Genomic DNA, 21,258 nt, shown 5'->3' on the forward strand with positions numbered 1-21,258 from the left:
ACAGAGGTGCATGCTAAGGTTTAGAGAAGTTAAGCCATTTGCACAGCGTTGTTCATTGTCTAAAGAAAGGGTAATTGATTTTTTTTTTAACTTGAGTCCTTCCCAAATCCTGGATTTTTCTCACTACCTAGACTGTGTGGCTTGATGTCTGAGAGTAGAATATGATTAAGGCATTGTTCTCCTTGGGGCATGTTTCTTTCTAGCCTGCCCAGGTGGGAGACAACATGCTACTTAGCTCTTCATATGCTCACTTGCATTTTACTCTGTGGAAGACTTTGACCACTTAATGAATGTGGCCTGGTATAAAGGACACAAATATACGCAATCCTTACCTCCAGGGGGCTTATGCACCTAAAGGAATAGTTCTCAAAACCATAAAAATCACCTGGAAGTGGGGCTTATTAAAATGCAGATTTTGGCTGGACACGTGGCTCACGTCTGTAATCCCAGCACTTTGGGAGATCCAGGTGGGCAGATCACCTGAGGTCAGGAGTCCGAGACCAGCCTGGCCAACATAGTAAAACCCCAACTCTATTAAAAATACAAAAAATTAGCTGGGCATGGTGGCGGGTGACTGTAATCCCAGCTATTTGGGAGGCTGAGGCAGGAGAATTGCTTAAACCCAGGAGGTGGAGGTTGCAGTGAGCCAAGATCGTGCCATCAAGACTCTGTCTGAAAGAAAAAAAAGTAGACTATTTAGGTCTGGGGCCAGGGCCCAGGAATATGCATTTCTGTGAAGTTCCCCAGGTGTTTCTGACCCAGGTTGTCTCTGGCCGCACTTTGAGAGACTGTCCTCTAGAGTTTGGCGGCGTGGAAATAATTACAAGCCAGCGTGCTGAGACTACAACAGAGGAACGCCCAGGAACTGGGAGAGCAGAGCATGGGGCAGGTACCTGAATCAGGCTAGGGGAGGTTTTCCTGAGAAGCTGATATCTGATCTGACTCTTGAAGGATGAGTAGGATAGTTTACCAGACATATGAGCTGGGGAAGAGCATTCCGGACAGATCAGGTTGGGAGAGTTGTTTTTGTTTTCTCCTGCAGATGACAAGGGAAACTGTCATTCATCTGTTGAGTCTTGGTATTGAATTTGCCTGAGGCAAGACAAGGACCTTAGCTGACCAGGTATGGGAGTCTTTTATGGATACCGAGAAGGAGGAAGACCTCAGGGCCTTTCCGTTTAATAAGGAGCATGGCATGATTTCAGTGTCTGTAAAGGGCAGACAAACTGTAGGATATATTAGTTCTTTCATACAAGGGACGGTTGGACGGATCACAGAAGCTACAATATTGACTAAAAAATGCTCTTTTTGTGCTCAGATGAACCAAAGCTCAGAAGATAGTCACCTGCTAAACTTTTTGGGTAAGGCACTATATACCAAATTTAAGATAAAATACACAATTAAGCATGCTATCCCTTTATTATCTGACAAGATCAGAAAATAGGTTTTCTGGTTAAAAGAGATTCTATTATGCGTACCTAACAAAGGGATTACTGATTTTCAGAGAACAGTATTGCAACAGAATGTTCTTAGTCATGATTTGAATGCATTCTATTTCGTGTTCATCCAGAAGGTATTGATTGGGTAATGCTGAAGGATTCTTAGGAGCAACACTCAGCATCTGAAAAGTACTGTGCACCTATTCTACCCAAAGCATGTTGTGAATACAAAGGGTATAAACTCCATCCCTGCCCTTAAGGGGTTTACAGTCAGGTAGGGAAAGAAGAATAAGTACACAGGTAATGACATTCTGCAGGTGGTGGCAAATGACATTAGAAAAGAACAGAATGCTGCAGTTCAGAGGTATGAAAAGACAACCCTTGTGCAGGTGGCCCTTCCCACATTCCAGTACTATCAGTTGTTGCACTGCAGGTGTTAGGTGTGTAGAAGGTAAGTTCTAGTTGTTGATGGAATACAGACTAGATCCACTAAGACAGTAATTTTACATCTGGCACCTTGGAATATTGCCTTTCTCAGTGGGAGAGACCCATTGTCCACACCGATGAGATGGGATAATCCTTGATACTGGAAATGAATGATACCCATCAAAACCATCTTAGAGTCCCTTGCCCATGTTGGAGTTTGTCATGGAAAGAGGTGCAGGGGGCAACTCCTGGCCCAAGGGGCTGTTTGTATTTTTGAAAGGGAGAACTGGTCCCTGGGCTGATGCCGAATGTGACAAGGCAACTAGAATGTTACATGGCACTTACTCCCTGGGCAGAAGTGGACTTCGAGTCTCACAAGGAGAGCACTGGAAAGGCTCTGTGATGGCCAGCTAAAGCTGCAGGGGGGAACAATTGCCGGCTTCTAGTTTAACCCCTCAGCTGCTGAATGTTAGCCAGCATTGACTTGGAGTATTTATTATTTCACCACAATGGCCACTGCTGAGGGAGGAGGTCTTATCTCCTTTTTGCGGTAAGGAAACTGAAACCCAGAGAGAAGTTATCTGTTCCAGACCCCAGGGCTAATGTGTGGTTGCAGCGGGGGCGTGGGTAGTGCAGGTCTGGAGTGTAGGTCTTCTTGGTATCCGTCTGCCCCTGCCCATTGTTCTGGCTTGGTACCCACAGCCCACTGCAGGCCTCTTCCTCCCTGCCTGCTCTGTGCAAGGCAGAGGACTGAATGTTGACTATGAGTTCCTGTTACCCTCAGGCCCAACCTCTTTACACCAGGTTGAGGACAAATTAAGCAAGATCTTGCTTGGAAGGGAACTAGCTGTATGTAGCTGCAAACACCAAAGTGACACTTGTTTGTACTACCTAAAGTTGAAGCCACAATCTTTATCTAAAGTGATTCTTGTGACAGCTCCACAGCATACCTCAATTTCCTACTGTCACCAAAGGTGAGAAAGGTCGTGCTTATCTAAGCCCTTTCAGGTTAATTTTTTTTTGGTGGGTGGGGGTTGGGGCTGGAGCAGGGGCGGGGATGGAGTCTCGCTCTGTTGCCCAGGCTAGAGTGCAGTGGTGTGAACTCAGTTCACTGCAGCCTCCACCTCCCAGGCTCAAGCGATTCTTGTGCCTCAGCCTCCTGAGTAGCTGAGATTACAGGTGTCCGCCATCACACCTGGCTAATTTCTGTATTTTTAGTAGAGATGGAGTTTTGCTATGTTGGCCAGGCTGGTCTCGAACTCCTGACCTCAGGTGATCCACCCACCACAGCCTCCCACAGTGCTGGGATTACAAGTGTGAACCAGAGTGCCTGGCCTCAGGTTAATTTTTGACCCTCCAACCCTCTCTGTTGAAAGAAGCTGCTTTTTTTTTTCTTTAGAGGAACATGGCTTGTTTTTCATTACATCTCTGTTATCAGAGCAAAGAGAAAGCAGTGTACTGGACAGTAACTCAGTGGAAGAGAGGACTGGGGCTGCTGATTTTGAAACATTTATCCAGGATGGAGCCAAAGAAAACAGTCACTTCCTCCAGTGATAGCTCATGAGTTTGACCCACCCCCTCCCACCCCTTTTCCTTGAAGAAGTTTTAGTCCAGGAAAACAGAATACTTTAGGGCTGTTTTTAAAAAATGCTTTGAAATCCCTTCTTCTCCTGCTCTAATTCCCTAGCAGTAGTAAGATACTCTTTTCTTACCTCTCCCTCCATAGGGCTCCTTGACTCTATTTCTTGCTAGTTTGTAGGAAGAGTGGGTTGAAAGAGCCCTGAGTGTGGACCTGCCTGAGCCATTTCTGTGCCTCTCTGTAGCCATCGCTTCTCTGGGCAGGGCTCATCTGAATTTGAACCCCAGACCTCACAAGACGCTTCTATTGCGGTTGCTGGAAATGGTGATTAAAATCCTGCAAGGGGAGGGGCAGTGCAGGGAAGGAGACTTGTTTTGGGAATGGCTGGAGTGTGACACACTGACTTCTTTTCCTGAAAGTGGCTCAGGGTTTGCTGGGACTGTGTTACACATGAGACGTTGGTTTCCTCGGGCATTTGCGTCAAGGAGGACAGAGTATTTATTATCGTTTGGTTTTCTTGCTTAACACACAAGACTTCAGGAGCTCCCACCAAACTGTGATGCACGGTCTCGATGTGGTTTCAGATTCTGTCCAGCTGATCTGTGGTTTCCATCGAGGGTTTGAAAGCTGTGGTTACCCACCAGGCAGGTGGTGTCAATACCTGTGATCTCCGGGTGTGGCTCTGGAGTGCAGTAGGGAGATTAGGACAGGCTGGTTCGGACTGCCAGTACAAATAGAACGTACAGTTATTCCTGAGTCTCTGTGTAAGGTTCCAGATTCACGGGCCAGGCTCAGCTGGTGCTGGGTTACTGTAAACTTGTCCCAGCCAGAGAGCCATGGTTCAGTCTCGTACTGGTCATGCAAAAATCACACCCCCACAGCCTTGCCTCAGGCTTTGGAGGACCCCTTCATGCTGCTGCTTGTACCATGTAGCTAAGAGGCTTGAGGGACAACTATGGTTAGTTGCATTAGCAGTCACCAGGTTCAGGGTTTTTTGTGAAGGGTTTTTTGCCAGGGTAGGTATGTTTGTGAGACTGACATCAGTCCTGTCCATGGGGAATTTAGAGCAGCATAGTGGTGGGGAGTCTGTGAGGCACTCAGGGAACAAGAATGGCTAAAACACAGGTCTGCAGAAAATATCGTGCTGCAGTTTGGTTAAAATAGGGACTCTAAACTAGAGATAGTTTGGCCTTCCTTCCTCCCCCGGGGACATTTGGCAGTGTCTGGACATGGTTGGCTGTCACAGCTAGGAGGGTGGGAAGTTGCTACTGGCATATCTAGTTCATAGAGGCCAGAGATGTTGCTAAACATCCTGCAATGTACAGTTCAGTCTCTACAACAAATACTTACCTGACTCCAAATGTCAGTAGGGCCAAGGTGGAGAAACCCTGGGGGAGAAACCATGGACTCATAGTTGTCCACTCTGCTTGGGAAGCAAGAGTCACAGCACTCAGCTCAGGCTGAGGGAAGAAGGACCATGCTGTTTTAATAAAGGAGAAATAGGTGGACCCTTCTTGCTGACTTCTAAGCAATGTGTGTTAATTATCTGCCCAGAAATTGAGAATTTTGACATTTGTTGTCCCCTTAATCACCAGGTACTCTGTCTTATCAGTGACAAGTACAGAGTCATTTTTTGTGGGCTAGAAGATATAACCAAGCCCTTCTGGAACTGACATTTCATCTCTTACTCAATAATCTGGATAGGCCAGCTGTGATGGCTCATGCCTCCCAAGTAATTTGGGAGGCCAAGACAGATGGATCACCTTAGGTCAGGAGTTCGAGACCAACCTGACCAACATGGAGGAACCCTGTCTCTACTAAAAATACAAAATTAGCTGGGCATGGTGGCGCATGCCTGTAATCCCAACTACTTGGGAGGCTGAGTCGGAATCACTTGAAGCTGGGAGGTGGAGGTTGTGGTGAGCCGAGATCATGCCATTGCACTCCAGCCTGGGTGACAAGAGCGAAACTGTCTCAAAAAAAAAATCTGGATAACCACCCCCCAGGAGGACAGGATCTCATTAGTACCCAAATTACTCTATACATACAACTTAAAGAACAATAAAGCATAGTTATTTTAGTAGCAGGCCATATTTCAAGCCAGGTACCTGTTGCTGTGGATTGGGTTTATTGTAATCTATCAAATTTACCCTTAGTAAAGTACTAACCCCCGCTTTTCTTTTCTGATTTTTTTTTTTTTTTTTTTTTTTGAAATGGAGTGTCGCTCTGTTGCCAGGCTGGAGTGCAATAGCACGATCTCAGCTTACTACCACCTCCGCCTCCCTGGTTCAAGCGATTCTCCTGCCTCAGCCTACCGAGTAGCTGGGATTACAGTCATGTGCCACCACACTCAGCTAATTATTGTACTATTAGTAGAGCTGGGGTTTTACCATGTTATCCAGGATGGTCTCTATCTCCTGACCTTGTGATCTGGCCACCTTGGCTGGGATTATAGGCATGAGCCACCGTGCCTGGCCAAACCCCCTGCTTTTCTAAATCACTGAAGTCTGTTTTAATCTTCAAGTCCAAGCTCTTAGAGTTCCAGAAGTTCTTGTTTCTTAAAGTTTTTCTGTCTTTTGGAGACATAGCCTCTGGATTCTGAAAACTTCTTTTATCCTGTGCCTGTTTGCAGTGAGACCCTTGTTAAAGTGACCCCTTGTCTGAGATAGAAGTAAATAGTTCTCTTGAGCAGTATCGAACTTTTGCTGGCAATACATATCTGGTACTGGTCCCAAGACAGACAACCACACAAGGCAGGTCCCGTTATGAGCTTCTTTAGTCCCAGAAGGTCTGCTGCAGTGGGATGGAACTGCTGAGAAAAAAAAGGGGGTGGGGAGTTAATCTAGAATTATGCTTAAAATGAGGAATAAGATGTGGCATATATGCTTTAACTGTCAAATGAAACTGGTGAATCCCTTTTCAAGCACATCATCCATAAATTAACTTGTACCTTCAATGTTTCAGATCCTTTTAAAAACTATACCTTTTTCTTCTTTCGAAACAAAGAAGTGGGTATTCTGTTTGACCAAGAGCTTTTTTTTTTTTTTTTTGAGACGGAATTTCACTCTTGTTGCCCAGGCTGGAGTGCAATGGTATGATCTGGAAATTCTACCTCCCAGGTTCAAGCAATTCTCCTGCCTCAGCCTCCCGAGTAGCTGGGATTACAGGCAGGTGGATCACCCAAAATCAGGAGTTTGAGATCAGCCTGGCCAACACGATGAAACCCCATCTCTACTAAAAATACAAAAATTAGCTGAGTGTGGTGGTATGCACCCGAAGTCTCAGCTAATCAGGAGGCTGAGGCACAAGCATTACTTGAACCCAGGAGGTGGTGGTTGCAATGAGTTGAGATTGTGTCACTGCACTCTAGCCTGGGTGTCAGAGTTAGACTTTGTCTCAAAAAAAAAGCAAAAAACAAAAAAACCTCAAGAGCTGTATGTAAATGTGTACTGTGTATATTTACATGTATGTGCATCATCCCTGCTTGAAATGATTACCTCAGTCTTTGCCACATTACAGATCATTAAATAAAGAGCACATTCTATTTATTAGATTGTACTTATGAAGGAACAAGATGAACTTGAATATTTCGGGAAGTTTTGCAGCAACAAAAATTGAAACAAACTTAAAAAAGTTTGTTAGTTTCTTTTTTTTAAAAAAATTATTATTTTTTAAGAAGGGGTTTCACCATGATGGCCAGGCTGCTTTTGAACTCCTGACCTCAGGTGACCCACCCACCTTGGCCTCCCAGAGTGCTAGGATTACAGGAGTGAGCCACCGCGCCCAGCTTGTTTTGTTTTTTTGAGACTGAGTCTTGCTCTCTTGCCAGGCTGGAGTGCAGTGGTGCGATCTCAGCTCACTGCAACCTCTACCTCCCAGGGTCAAGCGATTCCCCTGCTTCATCCTTCCAAGTAGCTGGGACTACAGGTGTGCCCGGCTAGTTTTTTGTATTGTTAGTAGAGACGAGGTTTCACCATGTTGCCCAGTGTGGTCTGAATCTCCTGACCTTATGATCTGCCCACCTCGGCTTCCCAAAGTGCTGGTATTACAGGCATGAGCCACGGCACCTGGCCTGTTCGTTCGGTTTTTTAAACCTAAGAGCTTAGTTATTACAAAGTACTATCCAATGCAGAGTTTGTATCCTATCTGTCATTTTTTATGTCTGTCAGCATGCAGCATGGAAGTTTAGGGTAGCCCTAAGCACTAAATTATTTCCACTAAATTTTGGTTTTAGGTCTTGGGAAATTTTTCCCAGCTGTATGATCACTCTGAACCTGTTTCCTATAAAAAGGGGAATGAATAATATAGGTAAAAACACCTACGCCAGTGTTTGAAACACACAGTCACTAGGCAGAACTGGTTCTCTTCCCATGCTGTCATGCTGTTGTGGAAGGAGGTTTTTCCAGATTATCCACAGGTTCTCCCATCATGCAGTGAAGCTCTTCTTTATCCGGGTTCCTATTTGACATGTGTTTAAGATGCTGCTTGAGCCATAGTGTAGAGAATTCAGATATCTGCTGCTTGTACTTAGGTGTCTTTAGCCTGCCTTAACTTCAAAGTTGCTACTAAACTTTAGAGCAGCAGAAATTATAGTCAGGTGCCTGCAGAAGCCAGGCAGTGACATGACTGAGTCAAGCAGATGGGATTATTGGGCAGTAGGGATGGGGCAGGGGGAGGGACTGTGTAGATGGATGAAGCTGGAGCCCATGTACATCTCTGCCCATCCTCTGACAGCCGGCTGTGAATGTGGTCCTTGATTTTTCTAGAGAAACTGGAAATCTGGATTCTTGTATGAATTTCTCTCATTTTAAAATTTTGACAGTCAATTCCACTTTTTTTTTTTTTTTTTTTTTTGAGACATGATCTCTCTCTGTTGCCCAGGCTGGAGTGCAGTGGCACAATAACAGCTCACTATGACCTTGAATTCTTGGACTCAAGTGATCCTGCTGCCTCAACTTTCCAAGTAGCTGGGACTACAGGTGCCTGCCATCATGCCTGGCTTTATTTATTTATTTTTTTATTTTTAATAGAGGTAAGCTCATGCTTTGTTGCCCAGACTGGTCTCAAACTCCTGGGCTCAAGCAGTCCTCCCACTTCAGCCTCCTGAAGTACTGGGATTACAGGCCTGAGCCAGTGCACCCAGCCCACTTTTTAATTTATTTATCTATTTATTTTGATTTAGAGTCTTGCTCCATCACCCAGGCTAGAGTGCAATGGCAAGATCTTGGCTCACTGCAACCTCTGCCTCCTGGGTTCAAGTGATTCTTCTGCCTCAGCCTCCTGAGTAGCTGGGATTACAGGCACCTGCCATCATGCCTGGCTAATTTTTGTATTTTTGTAGAGATATCCATGGTGGCCAGTCTGATCTTGAACTCTTGACCTCAGGTGATCCGCCTGCCATGGCCTCCCAAAGTGCTCCAATTACAAGTGTGAGCCACCAAGCCCAGCCCCAGGCCACTTTTTTTTTTTTGAGATGGAGTTTCACTCTTGTTGCCCAGGCTAGAGTGCAATGGTATGATCGGCTCACTGCAACCTCTGCTTCCTGGGTTCAAATGATTCTCCTGCCTTAGCCTCCTGAGTAGCTTACAGGCACGCACCACCACACCTGGCTAATTTTGTAGTTTTATTAGAGATGGGGTTTCTCCATGTTGGTCAGACTGGTTTCGAACTCCTGACCTCAGGTGACTGCCTGCATCGGCCTCCTGGAGTACTGGGATTACAGGCATGAGCCACTGCACCTGGCCAACCCAGCCCACTTTTTAAAAGTTGAGAAAAACAATGGTGCCATATAGGCATAGAACTCATTAGTGGGCCTACTGTGGCTTAAGGGCCACTAGTGCAATCCCCACTTTTAAGAGGGGAGAGACAAAGATACAACTGTGGGAAGAAAAGGACCTACCTCATGAAACCAACTGTGAGCAGATGACAGTAGCCTAAATTCCCAGCCCGCCCTGCCCCGCCCCGCTGCCTAAGTGCCACCTGCTACTCACTTGCTCTGCTGCATGCTACCTGCTATGTCAGCCCTCAGCTTTCTGCACAAGCCCTTGCTAAAGAAGCCATGCTTCTCAGTGGGCTTGTTCTATAGTAGAAGAGGCCAGCGATGAGGGATTCCTGAGGACTGCTTTTCCTTCTGAGTGTCCAGGGATGAAAGAGTGGTCCATGAACCACGGTCCCATACTTCTGTAGCCTGCCAGACACCCCCTCCCCCCCCACCGAGCCTGCATGCCCGAGGACATTGACAAGTAGACCTTAATAAAACCGTGGGATATGTTGCAACTTCTGATTTTTGCTCTGGGATTTTTCCTACCAGGGTCAAGTAGCTTTTTCTGAAATTGTGATTCAGGTTCCTAACAGCAACATAGGAAATGGATTTTAATTTTTTTGCTGGCTGCTCTGTTGGGGGGCTGTTTAATGAGGATGCAGTTGCAGTGCAGCTTTGGCAGTAACAGTACTAGTGTGGATGGGAGCGTAGCTGACATGTCAGTTCTTTTTTAAATTTATGTGTATGGTCTATTATATCTATGTTTTAATGGAATGAGACAGAGAGTATAAATAATGTGCTTTGATTATATGTAGGTGCTCTTATGGGTAACTGCTGGGACACATTTGGGATTCTAGAAAAAGGATATAAGTCTATTTCATGTTTAGAGAGCAGGAACTGTTTATTGTATTTCTTTTTAGATCCAGGGCAGTGGTTCTCAAGCTTGAATATATATAAACATAGCCAGGGGAGTGTGTTTTAGAAGGTGGATTTTCAGTCACTGCCCCCAGAGGGTCTCAGTCTCTCTGTATTCTTGACAAATACTTCAGATGATTTGGGGCCCACAGACCACACTTTGGGAAGCACAACTGTATTTTGTTGGCATTCGTTGTCTAAGGATGTTCATTGTTATTTGGGGGCAAATTCACTCATTTGTAAGACGCTCTGATTTGTCCTGATTCACTGTGTTGCTCTTCCTCAGATTCTTGGCTAGTATTAGCCTTTGGGAGGCCCCAGACCAAATTGTTCCAGGATGCCCTTTGGGTTGAAGTCCGTGGACTCCTGTAGTCCCCACTACAGCAGAGGCCCCCTATGACACTGTGGGCTCATGTTGAAGCAGCAGCCAGTCTTTTGATTCTAGGCTTTTCTCACATTTGTCACAAGCTCTACTCTTTGGCTTTACCGTTTAGGGTACTCTTTAGCTAAAGGATGGGGGTGCTGGGTCCTCCAGAGCCCTTTAGTAGTAAACCACACTGTCAGATCCGAAGGATGAGGCTGTATCTTATTAGACAAGATTTACTGGCTTGGTTAGGAGAAGATGCCCATGTAGCCCAGGCTATTTGTTCTTTCAGAAAACTACTGGATTTAGCCAAATAGTATAAAAATCCATTCCCAGTGTCTCATTCCATGCACGGCAAAGTCTTGGTTAACTTCTTAGTGATGGCTTGCCCTTTATGGGGAAGGATGGAGTTGAGCTCTTTTAGTCAGAGCATAAGGAGTAATTGTCAGGTATGGTATATAATGGAAAGGATATGAAAGGAGTACATGACAACCCTACCATCAAAGGGAGATTAGGCTGGGCGCAGTGGCTCCCAGCTGATATCCCAGCACTGTTGGAGGCTGAGGCAGGAGGATCGCTTAAGCCCAAGAGTTTGAGACCAGCCTCAGAGCATAGCAAGATCCTGTCTCTACAAACAATAACAATTTAGCTGGGCATGGTGGCGTGTGCCTTTGGTCCTAACTGCTTAGGAGTCTGAGGTGGGAGGATTGCTTGAGCCTGGGAAGTTGAGGCTGCAGTGAGCTATGATCATGTCACTGCACTCCAGCCTTGGTGACAGAGTGAGACCCTGTAACAAGAGAAAAAAGAAAGAAAGAGAAAGGGAGACTAGACTAACACATACGAAGCAATAGCCCAGGACTCCTGCTGCATCAATCCCCTTCTAGAGCTTACTTTCTTCATCCTCAGCTCTTCTGTAACCTCTTTCCACGCAGTTCGAAAATGTGTGTCCTTGAACAGTTCTATTTATTTCCTTCGGCTCTTTGAACAGTCTTAAAAACCAATAGTGGCCTGGCGTGGTGGCTCACACCTACAATCCTAGCATTTTGGGAGGCTGAGGTGGGTGGATCACCTGACATCAGGTTTGACGCCAGGCACAGTGGCTCATGCCTGTAATCCCAGCACTTTGGGAGGCCAAGGCATGCGGATCACGAGGTCAGGAGTTCGAGGCCAGCCTGGCCAACATGGTGAAACCCTGTTTCTACTAATAATACAAAAAATTAGCTGGGCGTGGTGGCTCATGCCTCTAGTCCCAGCTACTCGGGAGGCTGGGGCCGGAGAATGACTTGAACCTGGGAGGCGGAGGTTGTAGTGAGTCGAGATTGCACCACTGCACACCAGCCTGGGCGACAGAGTGAGACCCTGTCTCAAAAAGCAAAGCAAAACAAAACCGAACAAAACAACCCAATAGTATTAGGGAGAATGTGATCTTTCTAACTGTAAAAATATGGGTGCATACATGAAGCTTTTCCTCCTTACCACCTACAAATATGTTTCTAAGGACCTGGACCAGAAAGTGCTGAATTTTCAGAACTCAAAGCTTCTATGTAGGATAGAATGAAAATACTGGATTCTAAGTTAAAGTTGTTTGCTGTCTTATGTAGCCATTTCAAATGTCTGGTTTATAAAAACTTTGTTACCCTTTGGCTACATACAGAGCATCACCAAAATCAGGTAGAACTTTGTCGTAGTACATGTGCAGTGCTAGACTTTGGTTTCCTTCTGGAAAGCCATTCCTGGTTCAAGAATGGAAGGCAAGTTTGTTTTGTTTCTTACTCTGCAAGAGCAGCCACAGCCTGGCTGGGGTTTAAAAAAGAGACACCCAAGGTAAAGAATAAATATGAGAATTGCAAAAATATTTTTATGTTTATTCAAGTCTCCACCATAACCTAAGGGAGGAAATAGCCAAAGCCAACAACAAATTTACAAACTGGGACTTTGGGATTATTTTATTTAAATGAATTTATATATTTTTAATTGAGACAGTCTTGCTCTGTCACCCAGGCTGGAGTGCAGTGGTGCGATCTCGGTTCACTGCAACCTCCGCTGCCAGGGTTCAAGTGATTCTCATGACTCAGCCTCCTGAGTAGCTGGGACTACAGGTACGCACCACCTAATTTTCACCTAAGAATTCAGCTGAGGCCAGACCTCATAGGCTTTGTCTAACAATTAAAACAATCTCCAGGCCAGGGGCGGTGGCTCACACCTGTAATCCCAGTACTTTGGGAGGCCAAGATGGGTGGATCATCTGAGGTCAGGAGTTTGAGACCAGCCTGGCCAACATGGCAAAAAAACGATGTCTCCTAAAACTACAAAAAAATTTGCTCATTCCTGTGCTGTTTGCATGGATTTGATATTTCTTCTTCCTGGAACACTGTTCCCACAGGTGTGGTTAAGCTGGCTCTTTTTCAGTAGTCAGGGCTCGACTCAGATGTCACCTACTCAGGGAGGCCTTTCCTGACCACCCCATTTAAAGCCCTTTGTCCCATTATCCTGTTATATTATCTTCATGGAGCTTATTACTGCTAGTGAAATTCTAATTTCACTTGTTATTTGTCAGTTTTCCCAACCAGAATGTATTTAAATCTTTTTGCCTTTGTCATTCCGCAATTTCATACAATGTACCCAGGTGTGAGCTTTTTATTGTTTGGAAATTTTATATCTTTAATCAGTCTTATTTAGAAAATTTTTAGTCATTTCTCTCTGTCTCTCTTTTTTTTTTTTTTTTTTTAAAGATGGAGTTTCACTGTGATGGCCAGGCTGGACTTGAACTCCTGACCTCAGGTGATCCACCCACCTCGGCCTCCCAAAGTGCTAGGATTACAGGTGTTGAGCCACCGCGCCCAGTGACTATCTCTTTAAATATTTCCTCTCCTCCCTTCTTCTCACGCTTCTTTCTCATTTTTCATTTCCATGTTTTTCTTCTAACTTGTAGAAACATTTTTGATGGTTAATTTTCTCAGATCTGTTCTCTAGTTCATCAGTTTTTCTCTAACTTGGTCTGCTGTCTGTGTGACTCATCTGTTGAGTTTTTTATTTCAATAACTATTTTTCTACAAGTTTTATCTGCCAGTTACTATCTCTTGTTTGGTAGTGTTCTTTTCTTGTGTTTTAAATTCTTTTTGGCTTTACTCATTTGAAACATGCTTGTATCTTATAGTGTATCTGATCATTCTACTGAGTTTTTATCAGGGGGGTCTTATCCTGCTATTTGCTGAATTTCTCATCTTGTTTGTAATAGATTAGTTTTGCATACTTTTTTTTTTTTTTTTGAGACAGAGTCTCGCTTTGTCACCCAGGCTGGAGTGCAATGGCATTATCTTGGCTCACTGCAACCTCTGCCTCCCTGGTTCAAGCAATTCTGCCTCAGCCTCCTCGGTAATTGGGGTGACAAGCGCGTGCCACCACACCCAGCTAATTTTTTCTGTTTTTAGTAGAGATGGGGTTTCGTTGTATTAGCGAGGATGGTCTCGATCTCCTGACCTCATGATCCTCCTGCCTCAGCCTTCCAAAGTGCTGGGATTACGGGTATGAGCCACTGCACCCGGCCTGCATACATTTTTATATTTTGGATTGTGAGCTTGTCTTGAAACTTTATTTGTAGGAATCCTTTGTGCTGTGGCTGAAGGTGGATCTCTTCAGAGTTTTGTATTTCTGCCAGATGCAGGGTTATTGCCAGCCTGGGACCACTTTTTGTATTAAATTTTTGGCTTGGGGATCCTCAGACCATGTAATAGTACAATTCTAATCTGAAATAATCTGTGATCAAAGATTATTAGAGGAGATACTGTTTTCCTCCCACTTCCGAGCTTTTTATTGTCACTATGTGCCATTGGGCTAATGTTTTTTTCTAATCTGTTCTCCCCCTCTGAGGGTCCCAGCTTTGGTTCTCAGTTCCAATTTCCTGTTTCAGGTGCCCAAGATCAACAAACTACCCCACTTTCTAGGTCAACTGGAAAGGCCTGACCTCATTTACTACTGTGGTTTCTAGTTGCCTCTATCATTTTTGGTCCCTGGTGATCTTCCTTGCTTTCTTGCAAGTTCAGCTATGTAATTAAAAAGGATTGTTGTATACCCAGGATTTTATAGCAGAAGAATTTTTAGTTACCTACCCAGCTATATTGCTAGAAGCAGAAGCTCTTCCCCCTCCCACCCGCTAAATCTCTTGCTCATTGCTATAGCTGTAGCATCTCACATAGGGCCTGGTACATGATGGGGGAAAGGGGTCAGTACATACATGTTAAATGGAAAACTGAACATTTCCATCAGGAATTGGTTCTTGGCCAGGCATAGTGGCTCATACCGGTAATCCCAGCACTTTGAGAGGCTGAGGTGGGAGGATCCCTTGAGTCCAGGAGTTCAAGACTAGCCTGGGCAACATGAGGAGACCCTGTCTCTATTTAAACAAACAAACAAACAAAAAGATTAAAAAAGAAGAAGAAGAAGATTTAGTTCTTCCTGCAGGGAAAGCCAGAGGTGATGCTCCAAATTCATTCATATCCAGCAGCCAAGGTATTTGGCATCCTGTGCTTTAGCATCCCAGGAAGGATTTCAGTTTTCCCATTTTTCACTCTTAAACTTTAAAGTGTTTTCCTAAGGACATGATGCTGTTACCATTAGCCAGTTGCTAACAGAGTTTTCCAGACTCATAAATTGGCAAATTAAAACCATGCCTGGGGAACCATTACTGCCCAGTGTGTCTTTTTATGCTGGCACTGAGAAAGTTTTTATGCTGATTAAATTGACCTTTGAAGTGGCTCAGCTAAGAATAGCAAATGTAAGATGTGGAAACTGTTGAGGAAAATGTTGTTAGTCCCACGGTTTATACCGCCACCAAAGAGAGGAGATAATTTTTTGCATATGTGCAGAAGGCGTACTGTTTATCCTTTCCATTGTGAAAATGTTCTTTCCAGTTTGGTGTTGGTCTTGCTTGTCTCTTCTTTGTGCATGTGTTTTCTGTTTGGTGATCATGTGTGCCCTGCCTCTCAGAGCTGGTCACTGTGGCACTGGGGCTGAAAGCACATATCTGTAACAGATGGGGCTCCTAGTAGCCGCTACCACGATTATTCCTAACATGAGAGGCCTCAGCATAAGAGCATTCATTACGCACCAAAGTTCCTTTTTGACAAGTTCTACATTTCTAGCTTTCTGGGGTTTTGTTTTAGCCATGGAGTTTTGTACAAATGAAAACATTGACAAGAAGCTGACATTTTAAAAAATTCAAGTCTGATCTTGTCCCCTCCCTGTATAGACTGGTCCCTACCTACCTAATTTCCCTATCTACTTCTTAACCATCTCCTTCTAACCAAAGAGCTTTGCTTGTACCATTTTCTCTGCCTACAGTGTGCTTCCTGTCCTCTTCCTAGCTACTGACTTCCTTTTTTTTTTGAGACAATCTCGTTCTGTCACCCAGGCTGGAGTGTAGGTTCTCAGTGATCTCAGCTCAGTGCAACCTCTGCCTCAAGGGTCCAAGCAATTCTTCTGCCTCAGCCTCCCAAGTAGCTGAGACTACAGGCACGTGCCACCATGCCTGGCTAATTTTTTGTATTTTTTAGTAGAGACGGGGTTTCACCATGTTAGCCAGGATGGTCTCCAGCTCCTAACCTCATTTTCTGTCTGCCTCGGCCTCCCAAAGTGCTGGATTACATGCGTGAGCCACTGTGCCTGGCCTGACTTTCTAACCATACAGTCAATCTCAGTTCAAGCTTCCCTTCCTTCCAGAAGCTGTTCTGGACCTTCTTCACCAGTTCCTAGGTCTTATCTATTATTCACTGTCACCTGCATAATTATTTTGCCATCTTTCATTAGACTGCAAGTTCCTCGAGGATGGCCTGAACAATATAATAATGTGTAATGTGCTTTGAAGATGCTTAGAAGAAAAGCATAAGCTAGGTGTGGTGACTCATGCCTGTAATCCCAGCACTTTGGGAGGCCAAGATGAGGGGATTGCTTAAGGCAAGGAGTTCGAGATGAGCCTGAGCAACATAGTGAGACCCTGCCTCTACCAAAAAAGTAGAAATGAACGTTTAATCAGATGTGGTGGCACATGCCTGTAGTCCTAGCTACTCAGGAGGCTGAGGCAGCAGGATCATGTGAGCCCAGGAGTTTCAGGCTGCAGTGAGCTGCAGTGGTGCCACTGCATTCCAGCCTGGGCAACAGAGCAAGACCTTGTCTCCAATAAATACATAAATAGTAAAGGCACAGGATAATTATAAAGGGTGCTGAAAATTTTTCATATTGACCTTTCCATGGCATTCTTTCCAGTTCCTTTTTCTTTTCTTCTTCATGTGTCTGGAGCAGCCCACGTTGCCACAGAGAACTTGTCTGTTCTGAAACAATGCTTAGTGAAGGCAAAGTGCTGTTTCGACAGTCTTCTATGCCCAGCAATAATAGTTCACAGGATACTGTTGATAGTAGGAGCTCAGAGAAGTTAAGTAGCTAAGTAGCCCAAGGTCTTACAGTTACTGTAAGAGCTGGTCTTTGAACCCAAATCCAGCTACCTTTTTTTTTAGACAGGGTCTGGCTTTTGTCACCCAGGCTAGAGTGCAGTGGTGTGATCATGGCTCACTGCAGCCTCCACCTCCTGGGCTCAAGCAATCCTCCCACTTCAGCCTCCCAAGTAGCTGGGATTACAGGTGTGCAACATCACACCCAGCTAATTTTATTTATTTTTTTGGTAGAGATGGGGTTTTGCCATGTTGTCCAGGCTGGTCTCAAACTCCTGGGCTCCAATAATCCACCTACCTTGGCCTCCCAAAGTGCTGTAATCATAGATGTGAGTCACCACGCCCAGCCCCAGTGAACTCTTCACTACTTAAATTTTGTGTAGATCTTGAGCCACCTGTAGGTGTTTGAGTCCTGGGTATGACCAGTGATTAGGCTCCTCATATAAGGAGGGGGGTGGAAGAGCACCAGGCAGCATTTCCACACCAGTGTTCTTTGCTGTGGATTTGCATGAAAGGAGACAGATTTCCTGAGCTCTTGCATTGGCTTGAGGCTGCTATGCCAGAGGAGAAAGTGGGTGGGGAGAATAATAAAACCTTTAAGTCAAAGGAGATGGCTGAGCGTGGTGGTTCACAGCTGAAATCCCAGCGCTTTGGGAGGCTGAGGCAGGCAGATCACTTGAGGTCAGGAGTTCAAGACCAGCCTGACCAACATGGTGAAACCCCCTCTCTACTAAAAATAAAAAAATTAGCTGGACTTGGTGGTGGGCACCTATAATCCCAGCAACTCAGGAGGCTGAGACAGGAGAATCACTTGAACCCAGGAGGCGGAGGTGGCAGTGAGTCGAGATCATGCCACTGCACTCCAGCCTGGGTGACAGAGTGAGACTCCATCTCAAAAAAAAAAAAAAAAAGTTGAAGGAGACATTACGGGTGATCTTAACTAGCCCTAGGGCCATTGAGTAACTTGCCTGAAGTCCGTTCCTGTGTAGTGATAGAGCTGGAGTCTACAAAACATAGCCGGGTGTGGTGGTGTGCACCTGTAGTCCCAGCTACTCAGAAGGCTGAGGCAGGAGAATCAGTTGAGCCTGGAGGTCGAGGCTGCAGGGAGCCGTGATCATGCCACTCTGCTCTAGCCTGGGCAACAATTAGACTCTGAGTCAAAAAAAAAAAAAGTGGCAGGGGGCAGGGAGAGCTGGGGCCAAACCCAAGGCTCCTGGGTTTTCCACACCACTGTTGACTGACACCAGCAGGTCTCTCTGAAGGAACTCACTTTGGCACTCACATCTCACTGTCTCCCGAATCCTCCTTCGCTTCTTCCTTGCTAGAGGTCCACCTTCTTTCCGTCCTCCTACAGCAGAAAATGACAGTTCCCATAACCAAGATCATCCCAGGGAGTCTGTATTTGGAGGAGGGAGAAGGACCACAGGGAACTAGATATATAGATGGCCACAACTTGTGATGATCCAACTTAATGATTTTTTGACTTTACAGTGGTGCAGTTGACATACGCAGCCAGTAGAAATCATTTGGTTTTTCACTTTTAATAAAGTATTAAGTAGATGACATGAGAGATTCAACACTTTATTGTAAAACAGAATTTGTGTCAGAGGATTTTACCCAACTGTTGGCTAATGTAAGTGTTCCGAGCATGTTTAAGGTAAGCTAGGCTAAGCTGTGCTGTTGAGTAGGTTAAGTGTGTTAAATGCATTTTGACTTATGATATTTTCAATTTATGATGGGTTTACCAGACCACAACTCCATTGTAAGCCGAAACACTTCTGTACTGGGTTAAAAAGTGTTTGAGGAACAGCGGATTAAATAATGCTTCCAGTGTTCTGTTCTACCTGGGAAAGTGGAGGTCAAACGGCGAAGCAGAGTGGGGTCTTATTTATTCCAGGCCTCCTGCCTCGGTGCACAGAAGACCTGAGAGGAAAGCTGACTGACACCAGCAGGTCATGAGGATGCCACTTGTTTAGATTTCAAATGCATTCCATTCTGTGTCTCACTTAGGACCAGTTGGCAGCCCTGTGTCCTGAGCCTGGGCCGCCTCTGGTGAATTTTCCTGAATCCGAAGTGTCATTGGATTCTTTCTGGTACCGGGTGTAGGCAGCACTGCCTCTTTTAGAAACTATGTGGACACTTTGAACTGTGCTCTTGCAAGCCAGTGCCAGAAGAATGGCATTTGCAGGGCCTGGTAAACTTGGGAGAAACTTTCTGATGTTTTTATGAAAGGCATGTTTTGCTCTGAAGTCAGAGTGTGTGTTCTGGCCGAAGTAGCAAGCATAGATCTGTTTTCTCCACATGTACCGGGCTTCAGAGGAGACATTGACTAGATAGCCAGTGTCTGATTTTGCTTGTGGTGGGCATAGGATGGTGAAAATGGAGGCAGGAAGGAATACAGGGGACAAGATATTTAAATGGTCCACAACTTGGTTTTTTGACTATGATCGTGCAAATGGCATACTCAGCCAGGAGAAATCGTTCTGTTTTTTACTTTCAGTATAGAATTAAGTAGATGGTATGAGAAATCCCACTAGATAGCCAGTGTCTCCTTTTGCTTATGGTGGGCATGGGAGGGTGGAGGAGGGAGGAAGAAGCACACAGAACTCTGCATGCAATGTTGTAAGGCCCTCATTGTCAGGGTTTATAAATGCCATGTTTCCTTCTTTCTAAACTCCTTTACATCAGGTGTGAAGCTTTTAAGATTAAGAAACACCTAAAGATGTATGGTGGGGCTGGGTGCGGTGGCTCGTGTGTAATCCCAGCACTTTGGGAGGCCTAGGCAGGTTGATCACCAGGTCAGGAGATTGAGACCATCCTGGCCAACATGGTGAAACCCTATCTCTACTAAAATACAAAAAAACTAGCTGGGCGTGGTAGTACATGCCTGTAGTCCCAGCTACTCTGGAGGCTGAAGCAGGAAAATCACTTGAACCCGGAAGGTGGAGGTTGCAGTGAGCCAAGATCGCGCCATTGCACTCCAGCCTCAAAAAAAAAAAAAAGATATTATGGTAGAAACTTGCACTAAGCCGGGGGACTGGTTTCAGCCCTGTGCTTTCTCTTGTCCTCCCTGTCGCTTCAGGTGCCAGTCCTGTTTCTGCCCAGCCACTAGTCCTGTACACAGTAACTGGAGTGCTTTGTGTGTACCCTTGGCCAAGTAGACAGTGGAGTAAAGCAAGGCCCGGAGAATAGGAACCGACCATGTGACTTCAGTTTCCACTGGCAGCCGTCCGCCGGATGTGCACTGTGGGCAGGACCAGTCTTAGTTGCAGCAAATACTGTGGCTTAATTTCTTAGCTGAGCAGGGCTTTTTTCCTTCTGAACTCTGAGCTTCTTGGGGATCAGGACAATGTCTTATTCATCTTTGTATCCCTTGAACCCAAGACAATGCTTGGCACAAAGAGAGCTTCCAGCAGATGACTGTGTTATTGTTTAGGATGAAGACATGTTGAAGGCCACAGATAGCAGATGCTTTACGGGGTTCATAATCTGCATAGTGGCCCCAAGTACATTTTGGGCTGAGGTTAACGTTGGCCTGGTAGGTATTTGATATCTTTACGTGTGAAACTTTTTTTCTTTGAAGTTCCCCTCCATTCTCATCCACTAATGCCATGGACAGAATTTGGCAGACTGCTAAATGGCCAGTCAGCATTGCCCTTTATGTGAGTGTCCCCGACAAGGGACAGTATGAATACTGGATCCAGTCAGGATTCTGTTTTTTTTTTTTCCAGACAGGGTTTCACCATGTTGATCAGGCTGGTCTTGAACTCCCGACCTCAGGTGATCCGCCCACCTTGGCCTCCAAGGTGCTTGGATTACAGGCATGAGCTACCACACCCGGCCAGGATTCTTATTCAATAAGCAAAAACGGTCTAGCAGATTAAAGTTGGATGGGGTTATCTGACCAGTTTGCCCCTGTATTGAAAAGTGAAGATTTTCAGTTGTAGATTTTTTTATTGTTACCCTCTTTGGGATCACACTGTGAATTAACCTTGAAGAGCAAATGTTTTAACTTGCTCTCCATACTGAGCAGATGTGAATCCTAGAATACATACTGCATTAATTATTCCAGGAAGTTTCACAGAAAAGCCAGTTTTATTTAAAACAGTACTACTAATTACCAGAGAATCATCCTCCTCCTACCGGCTGAGGTTAGCACCAGAACTTGAAATGTTTCTACTCAGACATAAAGAAAGTAGCCGAGAGCGGTGGCTCTTGCCTGTAGTCCCAGCTACTCGGGAGGCTAAGGCAGGAGAATTGCTTGAACCCTGGAGGCGAAGGTTGCAGTGAGCTGAGGTTGTGCCATTGCACTCCAGCCTGGTACCTGGCAA

At 45.2% G+C, this 21,258-nt stretch overlaps 1 protein-coding gene across 3 annotated transcripts in view; it reads left to right on the top strand.

The window, feature by feature from the left end:
* Positions 1-21,258, top strand: part of WBP1L (WW domain binding protein 1 like) — a 77,330-nt gene that overhangs the window by 34,497 nt on the left and 21,575 nt on the right. The gene's annotated exons all lie outside the window — the stretch shown is intronic.

This window comes from Callithrix jacchus, chromosome 12, assembly GCF_049354715.1.
Source record: "Callithrix jacchus isolate 240 chromosome 12, calJac240_pri, whole genome shotgun sequence".
Classification (NCBI taxonomy): Eukaryota; Metazoa; Chordata; class Mammalia; order Primates; family Cebidae; genus Callithrix; species Callithrix jacchus.